The sequence below is a fragment of the Salvia miltiorrhiza genome, chromosome 8, assembly GCF_028751815.1.
Source record: "Salvia miltiorrhiza cultivar Shanhuang (shh) chromosome 8, IMPLAD_Smil_shh, whole genome shotgun sequence".
NCBI classification, from domain to species: domain Eukaryota; kingdom Viridiplantae; phylum Streptophyta; class Magnoliopsida; order Lamiales; family Lamiaceae; genus Salvia; species Salvia miltiorrhiza.
The window spans coordinates 37398919-37415170 of record NC_080394.1 but is presented as its reverse complement, the minus strand read 5'-3'; the positions used below and the strand labels follow the sequence as shown (position 1 = coordinate 37415170).

At 35.3% G+C, this 16252-nt stretch overlaps 1 long non-coding RNA gene across 1 annotated transcript; it reads right to left on the bottom strand.

Annotated features, from left to right (window-relative positions):
• Positions 1-5297: 5297 nt before the first annotated feature.
• Positions 5298-6513, bottom strand: LOC130996603 (uncharacterized). Its single transcript, XR_009092690.1, has 3 exons — positions 6295-6513; positions 5649-5712; positions 5298-5552 (listed from the first exon to the last, which is right to left on the bottom strand). It is a non-coding gene; the product is annotated as an uncharacterized LOC130996603 (long non-coding RNA).
• Positions 6514-16252: the final 9739 nt, after the last annotated feature.

Genomic DNA, 16252 nt, shown 5'->3' with positions numbered 1-16252 from the left:
GGTTGATCAGACCAACAATCCACTCCACAAGTGCTTAACTGGTGCACTGCAAACCGAACCGTGTGCTTACCGGGTGCACACAACCGTTTCACTGAAGATACCTTACTTCAATACCCACGCTTCACTTGCGTCGGATTTCTCACTCCTAGCACGACCTTGCACTAGGATCTCACGGAGTCAGAGTACCTTCCTGAACTCCTTTTCCACTCAAACACTCGGTTTCTTTCTGACGAAAGGGGGTTTGAAAAACTTGCCAACTAGACTTCAAAGAACAAGTTCTTTGGAGCAAGTTTTGATCTGGGCTTCTGGGTAAACATATATATGCCTAAGGTCTAAGAGAATGTGTGTAATCAGTAGTGACTGATTTTGGCTTTGGAATTCTCTTCTTCGATTCAAGCTTTGGAGAGTTTAAGCTTTAGGCTGAGTAGCAATTTCGGCAGAGCTTCAGCTTAGGTCGTTGAATCGGTGAAGATTGAAGTTGATCCTCGAGCGCTATTTATTGGAGAGGTCTTGAATAGATCCGTTGGCGGAGAACGTCTTCAAGATTTCTTCCGTTGGAGAGCAATTCGAATTTGGGCTGAGGCTTCAATCTTCGAGGTTCCTTGTTTGGTGGAAACGGCTCTCTTGAGGGACAGGAGATGTGACGTCTCTGATAAAGTAGCCACCAAATAGGAATGACCTCTGCAGAGAGGGATGATCCTGAGATCTCTGCATTTAATTCGGCTGTACTGTATAAGCACGTGGCTTCCTTTGAACGTTGAAAGTTCAGTCCGAGGAAGAATGTTTAACTGATACTTGACTTTAGTATCAGTCTGCTGAGTCCTCGAAGCACGCATTAAGTAATCAGTTCTGAACTGATTCTTCAACTGATACTTCAGTTGGTATCTTCAGTCTTCAGTCCTTCAGTCCTTCGGTCCTTCAGTCTTCAGTCTTCAGAACTGCTAACTATACTAGAAACGAACTCTAACACTTGAGTTCAAAACAATTCTAGTCTATTACAAATTAAACCTAAGGATTTTGGTATCATCAAAATAAAACCTGATATTCCATGGGGTTCCCAACATCAGTATCAGTCGCCAACTATGTTTTGACAAAACTCTTTTCAGTAAACAGGTTGAGTCAGTTTGTATTTAAAGTTTCGTTTTAACTGAACAAAAATAGCCTATAGGTGTATTGCCCCCCCCCATACACCTATTCGAGAGCCTCCGGACCTAACAATTTCTTTTTTTGTGTAAAATTTGTTAATAATTTATATTTAAATTATTTTTTGCTGGTATCCGGTGGATAAAGGATGGTGGATATTCGAGGCATAGCGGGTTGGTGGATACCCGACGGATAGCAAGTATCTTCGGGTGGCGGGTTTGGATAGCATTTGATATCCATGGATAGTTTCGTGGTTAAAATCCACTATCCATTTAGTTCGCGGGTATGCATGGATAGCCACTATCCATGCCCGTCGTACCCAATTGTCATCCTTAAATATATATTTTAAATCATATATATATATATATATATATATATATAGATGATAGAGTTCTATGGAGACCATCAAAAATTCGAAGAACGAAGACTAAATCCTGTGCGTCGATCTTGGTATATCCAAGGGTGATGATTCATCTGGTGAAGATTTCATATTTTTGTTAATTGTCATAGATATAAGCAATCAAATCTTTTATTTATGGAATATTAATATGATGAAGAGTCTGTTACGTGAATAATGCATCCACATAACCTAGTGTTCGTAGAACATACTAATGAACATACTAATGTTCGTTGATATGTTCGTAAAAAAATAAATGAACATACTAATTTTCGTTGATATGTTCGTAAAAAAATAAATGAACATACTAATTTTCGTTGATATGTTCGTAAAAAATAAATGAACATACTAATGTTCGTCGATATTTTCATAAAAAAATAAATGAACATACTAATGTTCGTCGATATTTTCGTAGGAAAATAAATGAACATAAAAATGTTCACATATTATGTTCATTGACGGATCATGTCTCAGAACAGGAAGTTTCGAAATTTTTGGGATTTATTCAACGTGATCCCAGATTTCAGTGGATTTAATCTACCAATATTTAATTAGATGAAAAATCAAATCAGGAAATTATATGAACCGTTAGATTAAGCAAGATCGACGCATAGGATTTGGTCTTTATTCTCTATGTAGGGGAGTGGTCTCCATAGAAGCTAACATAATATATATATATATATATAGGGTTGGGTTCATGTGGATCCCTATGCTTATAATAGATCCGTAGATCAAAATCTAAACCACACATTTATGACATGTGGCGCATCAAGATGGTGACACGTGGCAAGGAGTTTCCAAGCATTTCAAGGCAAAATCTGGAGGGGTAAAATCGGAATGTAATTTTCGGATTTAATAATTAAAAAAAATATACTCCCTCCGTCCATGAAAATACTTCCTAGGAGGGAGTGACACGGGTTTTAAGAAAAAATATTGTTAAGTGTATTAAGAGTGGATAAAAGGTAGTTGAGTGTATTGGGAATGGTGAAAAGGTGTTATAATTAATATTGGGAGTTGTGAAAAGTTAAAAGTAAGAGGATTATAAGTGGTGGGTATAGTCCAAAAATAGGTAGGAAGTTCTTTTGTGAACGTCCAAAAAAGGAAATATAGGAAGTTCTTTCGTGGACGGAGGGAGTATTTTTTTTAGATTTTCTCAAAATAGATATATTTTAGATGCATATAGTTTCACACAAAGATGCATAAAGTTATCACATGAAATGCATGACTTTGAACAGAAAAATGCATTTGATTTTTACAGTTTTGGTATTTTCACCACCCCACCCCGCACCACCCCCCAACCCACCCCACCCCACACCACCCCCCAACCCTCCCCATTACCACCCCCCAAAATAGTCATGTTTCACATGCATATAAAATCAAACAAAAGTGCATAAAGATTTTACATAAAAATGTATTAAATTATACAAAAAATGCATTTCATTTTAATAAATCTGGTATTTTCGCCACCCCACCCCTGCCCCACCCCCCACCCCACCCTCCACCCAAAAAAAAAAAATTTAAAACTGATTTTCTGACCACTGACCCCCACCCCCACGCCCCACCCCCCAAATTTTTTTTTCAAAACTGATTTTCTGATTGTTGAGTCGCTGACCCCCCCACCCCCCCCAAAAAAATTATTTATTTTTTTAAAAACTGATTTTCTGACCGCTAACCCCCCACCCACCCTCCAGCCCAAAAAAAATTATATTTTTTCAAAAAATGTAATGCATTTTTGTGTGAAAGTATATGCATTTTTGTGTGAAAGTATATGCATTTATGTGCGAAAGTATATGCGTGTAAAACATGTAATTTTTTTATGCATGTAAAAATAAGTTTTTCAAAAAAAAAAAAATTTGGGGGTGGGGTGGGGGGGGTGGGGGGCGGGTGGGTGGGGGGGTCAGTGGTCAGAAAATCAGTTTTTGAGAAGATTAAAAAAAATTGGTGGGTGGGGTGGGGGGTAGGGGTGGGTCAGTGGTCAGAAAATCAGTTTTAAAAAAAACAAAATTTTTTTTTTTGGGTGGGGGGGTAGGGGGTGGGTGGGGGTGGGGTTCTGGGGTGGGGTGGAGTTCAGGGGTGTGGGGGGTGGGGTGAAATCTTATGCATTTTTATATGAAACTTTATGCATTTTTATATGAAAGTTCATGCATTCTCGTATGAAGCTTTATGCATCTAAAATATACCTATTTTGAGAAAATCTAATTTTTTTTTTTAATTTCGAAAATTACATTCCAATTTTACCCCTCTCCAGATTTTGCCTTGAAATGCCTTTATGCATCTTGATGCGCCACATGTCATAAATGTGTGGTCTAGATTTGGATCTATGGATCTATTATAAGCATTGGGATCTATATGATCTCATTCCTATATATATATATATATATATATATATATATATATATATAGAGAGAGAGAGAGAGAGAGAAAGGTTAAACAGAGAATGACAAATATATAGAGAAAGGAGAATTAATCTTGATCATTAAAATTTACCAATCTAACGGTTATATTATTTTCGGACTTACTGCCATATTTTTAATCGATAAGGTCAAACTAGTAATGTACATACTCATGAAAATCGATAATTAATACATTGAAGATCATATTGATTCATTTATATTTGGTAAGATATTAAATATCCCAATCTTCACATAAAATCTGTTATGCAGCCGTTTCTTTTGTTATCATCACATATATTCTCATTAAAATCTTTATCTTGTGTTCCATAGTCACGAAATAAAATTATATAGTACTGCTATGTCTTCGTTTGTTTCTCTGGTGAATTCAATAATTTGTTTTCTTTTTAATTATTTGGTTAAAGTGCCAACGAAATATTTTTTTTTTTCTTTCTGAGATGGCTTTTTGCTAAAGATTTATTATTATGTATGTTATTTTGGATCGAGTACAACATGAGAAAAATTACTTTCACATTTTCACTGATTTATCAGATTATTTTTTATATTTTAAGTAAAATATAAATATCAAATTATGTAGAATTTAGAAAAATTGTCCTCTCTTTTATGTTTATTGAAATATTTTATGTCAGCAAGAAAAAATTCGAATATTTTATCAAGGTGTTCGTAATTTTTTTACTTTTGTTCAAAATGCTTTATGTTAAATATTTTATGTCAGCAAGTAAAATTCAAAAATTATATTTTAGATGTTCGTAACTTTTTGACGCCTGTTCGAAATGTTTTATGTTCAAAATTACCCAATTCTTTTATTTTCTTAAGATGAAGTCACCATATTTTAATCCATAATATCTCAAAGGATTCTCAGGTTGTAGCATCATTTCATATAGCAATTAATAAATAAACATCTTCAACAAAAATGTGTAACATTCAAGATCCCACACCATAGTCAATTGCAATTCACGAAATCCACAACATGATGAGCTAGAATAAAAATTCGAACAACACTAGCGAAAATGATGATGTTTCGAACCGAGGACACATCCAAACATGAATTTCAATTAGAGTTTGAAGTTTAACCTGCAGTCTTAATTAATATGCTATATTAACTCTCTCCATTGCTGAAAGTTGGCCTAAGATATAATATTTTGAACAAATATAGAGAATAAATAGATAAATATTTCGAACGTGTGGTAACGAAGAATCACAATTTGTAAATGAACAGATTACAATTTCTAAATGAACAGAACATACTTTTGTAAATAAACAGATCACAAATTTTAAATGAACAACACATATTTTTTCAATGAACAAATTATTCTTACAACTACTCCTAGTTGTTTCCAGCACCTTTTCCAGCACCTTCACTTTCAATAGCAGGCTTGTAATTTAGGGTGTCCCCTTTGCGGAGGCTGATTGCTGTTGCCATTGGAGGAGGATTCGGTACATCGACTTGGCCAATATTTCGTCTCCTACAGCAATCTCCCTCTCGTCATAATCTAGCCTCCGTCTTGATCTCTGGTTGCTCCGCGGCGAGACGCCACATCCAAGCGCGTAGGCCCTATTCTTGCACCTCTTTCTGCAGACCTTGAGGGGTACATCACCGGCTGTGGCGACATTATGATTTTAAAAAAAATGAAAGCAGCTCCAACCATATTCTCAAAAGCTACTGAATGTTCTAAGAAATCGTGTAATGAAAGTACCTAACGTCCACCGTTGATGAACAGGTTATCGTGGAAGAAGAGGTAATGTAGGATATGGTATCCCCTAACAAGAGAAATATATTACTCCATATTAAAAATATAATATGAACATGTAGAAAAAAGAATCCGAACAGATACCTCAAAATTTTCCATTAACTAAGTATTAACACAACTAAAAAACTAATTAAACAGATTATATTAACCCATGAACACATCATACAATTGTTTCGCACAGATCACACTAATACAAATACTCGAACAATTAATTAATAAATACAAACAGATAAGAAAATATGTCAAATATAGTTACTTATTTTACCTCCTTCATCCGCAGGAGCAGACGTGTCCACTCTTGGGCGTTTATTTTTTATTTTTCTGAAGATCCCTCATTTGAATTGAGAATATTACATTCAGTTTTCATTCAATAAGTCTTCTAAGAAAAAAACTCAAGCACATCAAATCTAATAAAATCATAGTATTTTATGCCCAAGGTGGACCAAATCTGTCAAGAATAGTTCAAAATATAGCATAAAAAAGTTTCATCATCCAGTCAATACAAATGCATATATTAAACAATATAACCACAATCATAAACCCTATTTGAAAAATGAGATAGAAAATCCAAAAAAAATTCGAAACACAATACCTTGATTATTTAGATCCACCAAGCGTGATTCAAATCGGCGAACACAGTATGCAAAAACAAGCGAAACAGAAAATCATATTCAAAAAACTGAAATCTCATAATCTCGAAAGACTTTCAATTTTCCCAACAATTAATTTCTTCATCGTCAACAACAATCAGTTGTTCGAAACAGAAAATTAAAGTATTCAAAGCAAAAATCTAAATACCTTTTGTTCAATCGGTTTTTCAATTACATGAAGAGGTCAAAACAATGGAAAAACATCGACATACCCGTTCGATTTCAGCAGATCTTCAAACGCTGCCCCTTTTCGAACAAGTTGCCGGCGATTCTTCAAAAATAGAAACGAAATAACAAAAAAAAATTATCGAACAGCCAGAGTTTGAATCGATTTGTTTGTTGAAAAATCAAAACATCAAACGAAACTCTACTTGTCGTCGAAAAGGCAGAAACTCTACCGATCGTGGTTCTGTTCAGAAATTGTGGGCGACGACTTGTGGGAGACGACGCGGTTAATAGGAGTAAATTACGGACCTTCCGTTTTTTCTAGCTTGTAAAGTTACCCAAAATGCCCTAATTCTAATTAAAATGTATTTTCAAACATGGGAAATGCTAATTAAAAAATGCTGGCAGATTTAATTGGAACCACACGATCCAGCATTTTCTAGGGACTAGATTTAATCTCTATTCTCTATAGATAGGGTCATTCTTTGTTTAACTTGACCATAGAGAGAGAGAGAGAGAGAGAGAGAGAGAAGGGTTCAACGGAGAAGCTAAATATTGTGGAGAATAGAGAATTCGTAAAATAAAAACGAACATATCTATAATTTTAATGAACAGGTCAATGTACCGCATGAACAGCAATTTGCCAAGGGTTCGAATCCTGCTGGTGGCGAGTTTTTCTTTATTTATACTAAATACGACTGTTCATTACTTATGCTGATCTGTTCGTAAAATGAATAGATTTGTTCATAATGAATAAAAAGATAATTCTCTATTGAACTCAACCCTATATATATATATATATATATATATATAGGGTCGCATTCAATGGAGAACACCAATAATCAAAGAACAGAGAACATTGAACATGTGAGTAATTCTCGTTGAACATTAAACGTTCGTACAAATAATTTTATTGAACGTTGAACGGATTTGTATCAGGGGTTTATGGGGTTCGAACTCTGATACAAATCCGTTCAACGTTCAATGAAATTATTTGTACGAACATTTAACGTTCAACGAGAATTACTGACATGTTCAATGTTATCTAGCTATTATTTGAATATTTAGTGTTCTTCATTGAACTCTTCCATATATATATATATATATATATATATATATATAGGGGAGGGCTAGAATAAAAACACTCTTAAGTGTATAAAATATAAATGATTTTCAGCCCTTAAATCATCAAGATCTACGGTTGATTCGTAACCCTGTTGGATGAATTCGTGGTCCTGAGTTCGAATCCCAAAGGTAGCAAAAAATTATTTTTCACAATTCGTAACCATGTTTGATGAATTCGTAACCATGTTGGATAAAATTCGTACATTAAAAAACGTTTATATTTATATTTTAAGAAGTGTTTTTACCGTAGCCCTCCCCTATATATATATATATATATATATATATATATATAACCTACAAATATATGTGTTCATTGTATTACTGATGGGAGGTGTAGAATTTGAAATGGATAGAACTTGGATTATGCTTGATGATAGAAGGCTCACTCAATATGAAGAAGGCGTTCGTCAATTCTTAGATTTTGCATAGTCTTCTAAAAAAATAGGAGAAGCGATTAGATGCCCTTGCAAGTGCAATAATGTTTTGTTTCAGAATCGAAATGATGTTGAAGGTCATATATTTAAATATAGTTTTATCAAATCGTATGTCATATGGGTTCTTCATGGTGGAGAATATAGTGATTCTGATGAAGATGATAGAATGGCCAATGACGAGTTTGGAGAAACTATAGGTGATACCGGTCCCCAAAATTTTGTTGATATACAGAGTATGTTAGAAGACGTTCAATCTTCAACAAGGAGTAATGCTTTTGCTGAGGGGTCTACAAGTAATGAGAATTCTATGCTAAAGTTTGAGTCTAAGACATTCATGAAATTATGGAAAGATGCTGATAAGAAGTTATACCCAGGATGTAAGAGTTTTAGTAAGCTATCATTTTTTGTAACACTGATGCACATTAAGATAATTAGTAGGTGGAGCAACAAATGTTTCTCCATGTTGCTTGAAGTGTTAATAAAGGCACTACCTAATGACGAGTCACTCCCTAGCTCATATTATGAGGCTAAAACAATAATTCAAGGACTTGGATTGGATTATGAGAAGGTTCATGTTTGTGCTAATGATTGTGTATTATTTAGGAAGAAGCATGAAAAAGATGAAGAGTGTCCAAATTGTTTACAACCTCGATATAAGTTTGTTGATGTTACGAAGAATAAGAAAGATGAAAAAATGCTTAAAAAGGTCCTGCAAAAAATTTTATGTTATTTTCCATCAAAACCTTGATTGCAGAAGTTATTTATGTTTTAAAATATTGTAGAAGATATGAGATGTCACAAAGAAAAACAAATTGATGATGGAGTTTTAAGACATCCAGTTGATGCTCAAGAGTAGAAGGACTTTGACAAAAAGTATGAATCTTTCTAACAAGAACCTCGCAATGTTAGACCTGGTTTAGCAAGTGATGGTTTTAATTTGTTTTCAAACATGAGTTTGACTCATAGCATATGGCCAGTGATACTTTTGCCATGAATAAAACCTTCATCCTTGGAAGTGTTTGAAAGCTCCTTTCTTCATTTTGTCAATGCTAATTCCGAGACCAAAATCTCTGGGAAATGATATTGACGTTTTTTCAGAACCACTCATTGATGAATTGAAAGAATTATGGGATCATGGCATTGAAACGTATGATGCATCAACCAATGCTATGTTTACCTAACATGTAGTTGTATTATGGACCATAAATGAGTTTCCAGCATATAGAAATCTATCATGATGGAGTACGAAAGGATATCTAGCATGTCCGGTGTGTAATAAAGACACATGCAATCATAGGTTGTCAAATGAGAAAAAAGTGTGCTATATGGGTAACCGTCGTTACTTATCTCATAATCATAAGTGTCGAAGCAATAGAATTGCTTTTGATGGAAATTAGGAAACTAGAGATAAAAACCAGGGGGCTTAGCCCACTGGCCACCGGGTCCTCACTTAAGTGAAGTGACCCGGGTTCGATCCCTCTTGGGAGCGAATTGGAGATTGGAGATATAAGGTGGATTTGGTGAATGGAGAGATAAGGTGGTACTTGGAGTGGATGGGAACTAATTACTAACATCTAACATGACTTTGCCCGATCAAAAAAAAAAAAAAAAAAAAAAAAAAAAAGGAAACTAGAGATAAACCAATTCCTTTGGATGGAGAGGGTGTGGCACAACAGTTGCTTAAAATTCATTCAATTACTAGGTATGATCACAACAAAAGAAGAGAAAACGTGAAGTGGATTTGAATTGGAAAAAACCTAGTATCTTTTTTGAGTTACCATATTGGAAAACTCTAAACTTACAACATAACCTAGACGTTATGCACATTGAAAAGAATGTGTGCGACAATATCATATGCACGTTTTTAGACACGCGGGGGAAGACAAAAGATAATATTAATGCTAGATTTGACTTGTGATAACACTCATGTTTCCATGGTTTTTAGTGTTCATTTGATGTTAATTTTATAGGGAATTGAGTGTTGGATGATTGTTTTGTGCTTAAATTGCTTTATCTTGTGAAACATGATTCTTACTCGAAATTTTGTGGAATTTTTAAGCTTATTTAGTTCGAATTTGGAAAATTTTTATGAAATAAAAGTTGTAGATCATCTTGATACGAGTTTGTGAGCGCAAACGGATCATAAATTGGAGTTCGGATGAGAAAGTTATGACCAAAACAAGAAAGTCGAGCGTAGCAGCGAAACGGCGGCGACCCCGCGACGACCGCTGCCTGTAGAAGAATTTTTGTGAAGACGGCGGCGACCGGGCAGTGACCGATGGGCAGACCGCCGAGTTTTCGGCTCCAGCGGCGACCTCACGGTGAACACCGCCCGATAGCCGCCAGACCGTCGTGCGTCCGTGTTTTTGCATTTTTTATGCGTTTTCAAGTTGTTTTCGAGCTCAAACTCTGTATTTTACCCTGGTACTATATATAGGTCTTCTTTTTGAAGGAATATTAAACTGAATTAATGCTCCGTTTGCCCGATGATCGTTTCTTGGATTATTATTAATTCATCATACAACGATTAAATCCTAACATGCTCCTATGAATTTAACATCTGCACATAGGTGTTAGGAAAACTTACTTGAGAATCGGATGCACAAGCTCTTGATGATCACGTCGAAAGAATCTGACTCCAGCTCTGATCTTCTCGACTGTATCCCGCTCAATTCCCAACGTTGGATAGACAACGAGCTATGGAAATTCCCAAGACAGAATGACCACTCACGTTTCCTGCGCCTCTCTCTGCTCTCAAAAACCCTAATTTTATCAGTGTATTTTTCTGAGAGCTGACAGCTGTATTTAATAATACAGAAAACTGAGAGGGGGCGCCAGTTTGTAGGTGAGGGCCAAAAATCTGCCCTACTTGGGCAAGGAGACATTGGGCCAGCCCAGGGACCAGATACAAGGAATAAAGATGGGCCTCAAATAAATTAATTTATCTATGGTCAGCCCAGACCATAATTAATTTATAAATATCAGTTCATTCCACTAGAGAACCGATACTGACTTACCCCTTTATTGCCGGTGATGAGTCGGGGCTTGTATTTAGACTTATTAAATCTCCGTATTTAAAATATCCGACATCCATTAATTAATTAGAGCTCTGACAGCTTAAATTAATTAATCTCTTAATAATTCCTTAAGCAGTACCACTCAAACTTTATTATTACGCCTGAACTTAATCAACCTGCAGGGTTTAGCGTAATAAACCTTATTGAGCTCCTTAAGGGGATGTCATTATCCTATACCGGATACGGGTACTAATACAGATAATCAAATATCATATATTAACCGCTATCACCCAAGATACAGAGTACTCGAGTTAGTATATAACTTTCACCCATAGTAAGTCAAAGTGATATACGAATTAATATATATATCTGAATACTTATTAGTATTAAGATTTATAAGTCACCGAGATCTTGATTCTTCACTTAAGTCAGATAGAAGAATACATCTCAAACTGTGGTCCTATCAATACGTAATGACGTACCAGTATAGACAAGTAGCCAAGACAAACTACTTCCATCTATACTGCAGCCTAAACCAATAACTTGTCCTAGAGTTATTTCGGCTGTGATCATATTATATCTCTTAAGGTTATTCCAATTATATGGTCTTCTGTGATCTACAACACACCATATAATCTACTTATACAGAGATAAAGAACATATATATGCAATCATGAACACAATCAGATAGGAGATAAGAATAGTGAAAACAGGAATCATTGTATACAAGCATAAAGTTCTTGCTTTCAGTATACAAATCCAACACTTTTGACATATTCAGGGTTCCAAACTTTATTTAGAGTTCCCAACTTTATCTTTCAGTTCCCGGTCAGCTTTAGTTTTTCAGTTTTATAGCTTTAGATTTTTATTGTTTTCCAATTTTTAGAGCTTGGATTGGATTTCCACAGGATTGAAGATTCAAGATCATTCTTTCAGTTTTTATACAATACAGTTTTTACAATTGCGTTCTTTATGATTATGTTTATGTTTTATTTTATTATGTCTGGTTAGTTTTCTTATCTGATTCTAGGGTTTGTAAATAGTTAATTAGATTCATGTGATTTATTTGTTAGTACCTATTTACCTTCCAGTTTATGATTCATAATTCCTGATGCTTGAATTCGTGTGAATTATCTGATCAATAGTTTGCATGTGTAGTTATTCAGCTTGAGATCCAACGGAGATAGCTGTTTAACGGATTCAGGAATGTGTGATATGATCTTAACCTTGAGACCCAACGGAGATAGGTGGATCATATGGAGCTATCTTCGATCGTTTCTGCTCTAGCGAGAGTGATTGATTAATTAAGTGATCTCTCATCATAACTGGATTAAATTGGTTAATAGGATTAATAGATTTGTCATGTGAATTTAATTAATGAATTACTACCTTAGGATCAGTTGTCTTTATTATTTGATTTTTCTACGTGAATTTTATTTGCTGCTGTTTGAATTTAGTGTTAATCAAACCTTCTTTATATTTGTTTACCTGTCTACTGTTATAGTTTGTTTAGGAGATAGCTAGAGTTATTTCGTTGTTTCAGTCCCTGAGGATACGATACTCGATTTCTACATATATGCTACAACTACACCGTGTTAGTTGAGGTTTAGTTGCTAAATAAATTAGTGATCAACTTTTTGGACTTGCAGCAAATGGGTATAAGGCATGAATTACATCCAAAGTTAAAAGGAAATTTGGATATGGTTCATCTAGCATGCTATTCATTGACTATGAATGAGAAAAGAAAGTTGTGTTCATTCTTAGACTTAGTAAACTATCCAGATGTGTATGCTTCGAGTTTGTCAAAATATGTTAACGCTTCGACAAATCATATCACAGGACTGAAAACCCATGATTGTCATGTGATTTTATATAGCAATTATTGTTGATCTATGTGCGTGGTTTGTTAAATAGCAGTGTGTATGAAGCGTTACATGAAATCAACAATTTTTCAGACAAATATGCTTGAGAACATTGAAAAGAATGGATTTAGATAGTATTAAAGATCAAATGACGATGACCTTATGCAAGCTGGAGATGATTTTTCCTCCAAACTTTTTTGATATCATGATGCATCTACCAATCCATGTTGTCTGAAAGGCAATTTTAGGGGAACTAGTTTAATATCGATGGATGTATCCTATTGAGAGGTTAGAAGCTACATTTTAATTTACATTATATTTTAAACACATGATGAAAATATTATTTATTTTACTTATTTTTATAACATTTGTTTTAGGTACTTAAATAGATTGAAGCAATATATAACTAACAGAGCACATCCGGAACGATCAATGGCAGAAGGCTATAATGCTGAAAAATGCATGACATTTTATTCTATGTATATGAATGATATTGAGACACAATTCAACAAAGTGGAGCGTAATTATAAATAACGCAAAGATATGGCACAAAACAACTTGTTTGTTTTTTCTGAACCACTCGTATCTTAGGAAAAGGTGTATATGACTATTTTGATGATATATCACTGAAGCAGACACACAACTATATTTTTTAAAGAATTGCGATGAAGTGATGAAGTTTATTAGGTATGTACTGATGATGATGAGTAAAATATGTAGAAGTCAGATCAACCCAGTCGTGAGGATTCCAGCCCTGACACCGAAAGAGAAGAAAAGACTCCGGACAATATCCCTCTCGAAGATCCCGCATAATGCAAGCCTTTGAAACAGAGCAGAAGAACTTCACTGAGGGAAAGTTCCAGAGCTGGAATAACGAGATGAGCATAACACAGATCGGGTGGCAAAGTTGGAGTAGGACAGGGAAGAGATACCTCGCTTCACCGGACTAGGCTGACACTTCTATTGAGGAAAATCCAGAGCTGGAGAATCTCTATGCTGGATTAGGACCGAGGGCGTACGAACCACTGACAACTTTTGCGAGAGAATATTCCTAGCCGACTCGGAGTTCGTACAGGATATAGAATGACTTATTTGTCCTCCTTGTAAACCTCTATAAATAAGAAACTCACTTGTCGTTGTAAAGACACACTATCAGAAATACAATACTCTTTTCATTGCTTACACTATTTCATTCAAATCTACCGACACTTTGCTCACCACATGTGAATGATTTTAAATTAGCATGCGTAATAAATGAACTCATCATGTACCTTATTCATTTATTTTTTAGTATTCATTATCATATGTAAATTGTTAGATACTCCAAATAATAAAAGAAAATTTTAGAAGAGAGATTTAATTGAAATTTTGAGCACGTGAAAACAAGTATTATGTGTAATATTTATAGTGAGCATAAGCAGATGCTGATACAAAATAGATGTATTGATGTGGAGAAGGAAGGAGCATGATGAAACTTTTACAAAATGGTTCGACCAACGAGTAAGTTTAATTAATATTTCTCTTGTTATTTATTGTCTCATCATCTAATTTTTGTTCTCTATTAGATCACATTGGCATCAAATGACGAAAAAAAGCAATTTCATGAGGATTTAGTACACTTGGCTAGTCCTTCGGATAAAAGAGTAACTCATTGTGAGGGTTGTACAGTGAATGAGTTGCGGTTTATTCTGATTTGAGAAAGAAAAAAAATCTCAAAGTAGTGTGAAAGTTGATGATGCATAGGATTTCAAAAATACCATGATGTGCTGCTGGATATAGTTCAGTTGGACTATCTATATACTCCCTCCGTCTCACAAAAACATGAACGTTTTTCCATTTTGGGGTGTCTCACAAAAACATGAACATTTCCATTTTAGTACATCATGGCCCACCACTACTTTTCCTTAATTAATTCATTACTCTCACAACACCTTTTAAAGTGGGACCCATTTTCCACTTACTTTAACTCTCAACTAACATTTCTTAAAACCCGTGCATTTCTCTGTGTTCATGTTTTTATGAGACGGAGGGAGTATTATATAAAGAACCAGTTTAACAGCATCCAATTTACTGTCATTTTTCTAACGGAATATTCTTAAATATTAACGGCTGTTATCAGTTATTCTGCCACATCCCACGAAACCTATAATATTTTCTCTCTCCCACGATTTTCTCTGTTTAATTGATATCAAACTTTCTCCCGTCTCCATATTCATTTTTTATCTCTACTTTGAAATCTACTCCAATTCTTTAGAAACCGAATTACAAAAAAGAAATCATCAAAACTTCATAACCCTTTTTCCTCACCCTTATCTCATCCTCTTATTCCACCACTGCCTCGATTCACCCCGTCTAACTCTGCTCGATGTTTGCTTGTCAAAGTATAATGAAAACTCAGCCACCATTCGCCGAGATTAGGGAGAGGGAAGACTAGAATCAGGCGAAGATGTGAGTATCAGATGAGAGGGAGTTGTCAGGTCACGGGTTTGTTGTTGTCGACGGTGGGTTGGTGGCTGCAACATTGATTTTCAGCAGCAACTAATAGCCAGAAATTTAGAAGTGAATGGGAAAAAATATGAGAGAATGGTTATTTGTTCAACGCGATTGAGAGAAAAAGAGAAACAGATAGATATATGAGAAAAGAGATTTCTCCCCCACCTATTATCAGCAACCTCATTGCAAAAGAATATACCCAAACTTCGAACCCTTTTCCTCACCCAATTCTCCTCTTTTGCCAATTCTACCACCACATGGGTGACCCGTTCTCTGACGGAGACTCATCTGTCATTTGGTCATCAAAATCTAATGGAGATGCAATCGCCGCCTTTGCCACACCGCCTCGAACTAACGTCGCCCAAAACTTAGGCTGGCCTACGGCCTCGCGCCACCTCCAAAGCGCAAGAGCAAACCTAGCAAGTTTTTTCTTCTCTCTATTCCTATTTCTTTTTTCTATTTCTTATTCAGCAGACTTGAATTTTTTTTTCTTTTTTTTTCTTATTGATTATCAGCCTGGAGCAATTTTATTTCTCATAAATGGCGATGGTTCCTGGGCAACTGATATGGGAGATCGCAAGAAGACCAATTCGCTTCTGGTGAAGCAATTCGGGAATGGAACCACGAGTGTGAATTCAGCAAGGAGCCTAAGACCATGAATAACGGCGCCCTCCTCCACCAAGTGGTCGACCGCCACATAGACATTAGCAATTAAAAAAAAAGAAAAAGTTTTGCTTCAATTTTGGAAGAGACCGACCTCGATCTCCAGCCGATGGAGATGAGACCGCCTGGTCTCTCTACTTT